This window comes from Penaeus vannamei, chromosome 38 (genome assembly GCF_042767895.1).
Source record: "Penaeus vannamei isolate JL-2024 chromosome 38, ASM4276789v1, whole genome shotgun sequence".
Classification (NCBI taxonomy): Eukaryota; Metazoa; Arthropoda; class Malacostraca; order Decapoda; family Penaeidae; genus Penaeus; species Penaeus vannamei.
This window is the reverse complement of record NC_091586.1, coordinates 9,457,370-9,459,869: the sequence shown is the minus strand read 5'-3', so window position 1 is coordinate 9,459,869 and position 2,500 is coordinate 9,457,370.

Here is a 2,500-nt window from a genome sequence, read left to right as displayed (position 1 = left end):
TTTGCCTTGTGTTTACGGTATGACCAAAAAAGACGCTCTGTGGTCCGTAACTCCACAAGGAATCCCCTCCCTCCCCCCGGGGCTTCCACCTCCCCACCCTTCTCCGCCTGCTCGTCATGTCGGACGTCTAGAAATACATTCGCACCCCTCGCCTGGGAAGTCCCCGTGGTAAAGGCGCGGCGGCTGTAAGCAAGAAATTATAAGCAGCTTGGATTTCATAAAGAATGGGAAATGTGCAGAGCGAGAAGTAAAGGAAAGGGGAAGGGGGGGGGAGGCAGAGAGATATAAGGAGCTAGACAGACAGACTAACAGACTGCCAGACAGAAAGAAATATATAAAAAAAAGACACAAGAAATGGAGACAAACATGAAACAGATATAGAGATTAATAGACAGAAATGAAATAAAATGAGAGGACGTTAGATGTATACGTAAATTATCCCTTAATTAAGAAAAGGAAAGCAAAAATGGAGGGGAAAAGAGAAGAGGAAGAAACACGAGCCCAGATCAGGGACGTCGAAAGAGAGTCACCCGTAACAGACACACACGCGTCTTGACAGGTCTCCGCACACCTGAGGTAAATTATGTGCGGGAGATGGAGAACCTCCACGGCGACGCGTGAAAATGAAACCGATAACCTGGAGCCTCGTGTCAAACGCCCTGGCCTCTTAGGTAAGGGAGCCATTTACTTGTGCCAATCCCGTAGGCAGTAAATCGAGGCTGGGATATCGAATACCCCTTTTCCCTGCACGAGAATGATTTTGCACACGTACACACACGAACACCTTTTTACAAACAATTATTAAGAGTTTCCAGTGAAGGTGCTAATGTTATTACTAATCATTGCAATAATGATAATAGAATAGTAAGTAAGATCTGGTTGATATAAAATCGATGATGATTTTATTAGAAAACAATAATATATCCTCACCATCAACGAAGTATGACATATTCATCATCATTCAGTTCTCGGTATTTTGGATATAGATCATAATAACTAAATAAAACTGTATTGATAATGCTATCCGACATACGCATGCTCAAGAAAATGGTCGAGGAAGGGAGGACGGCTGTCCTAACTAAACCTTAGACCTGTAACAACAACATTCACTTGGAATAACATCAAGAGGAAGTAAACATGGGGAGAAGGGCCGCCAAGACCTTACTATTACAAAGGTCAACAGTTTTATAGTTAGCCGTTCATTGCTAACCATTTAGAGCAATATTTTACGATGGTTCCATTATTTCTAGGGCTAAGAATTAATGGGAAGGATGTCTTTGAATAGTAAATAAACTTGTTATTACCTAAGCATTCTACACGTACCATTATTACACAATATGAATATATACAAATCTAACCAAGACTCGTGTTAGTTACGGACGGGAAGTAATTAACGAAGAAATTATTTACCTAAGTGTGTCAATACAACTTAAGAATTCTAGCCATTTCCTCCTGACCGAAGACGCGATTGCCTTTGTATATATATATATATATATATATATATATATATATATATATATATATATATATATATATATATATATATATATATATATATATATATATATATATATATATATATATATATATATATATATATATATATATATATATATATATATATATATATATATATATATATGTATATATACATATGTACATACCTACATATATGTATATATATATATATATATATATATATATATATATATATATATATATATATATATATATATATATATATATATATATATATATATATATATTTATTTATTCATATATTTATTATATAAATATTATCCTGTGAACTATTAAGTCATTGCAATGGCTGAATATGTACTTCCCGTTAGCTATAAACGCATTATTTGTCTCCTTTCTCTTATAAATTTCACACGAAATAATGCCCGGTACTGCCCTGTATCCCTCGGTACTGCCCAGTACTGCCCGGTATCGCCCGGCCCTGCCCAGTGCTAATAATGTATTGTCTAGTACCTGTAAACGCATTATTGGTCTCTTTTTCTCTTTTAAATTTCATATTAAATACTGCCCGTACCGCCCAGCACAACCAGGTGCTAATAAATCTACGCCCCGTTGCTATAAACGCATAATTTGTCTCTCTTTATCTTATAAATTTCATACTAAATACTGTCCGGTACCACCTGGTACCGCCCGGCACTGCCTAGTGCTAATATACGTACTGCCCGGTAGCTCTAAAAGCATTATTTGTCTCTTTTTCTCTTATACATTTCATATTAAATACTGCCTGGTACTGCCTGGGACCACCTGGTACTGCCCGGTACTTCCCGGTTCTAATAAATGTCTCTTTTTGTCTTATAAATTTCAATCTAAATACTGCCCGGTATTGCCCAGTACCGGCCAATTCCGGGCGGTACTGGGCAGTACCGGGCTTTATTTGGTATTAAATCTATAAGAAAAAAGGAGATAAATAATGCGTTTATAGCAACCGGGCAGTACATTTATTAGCAACGGGTAGTACCGG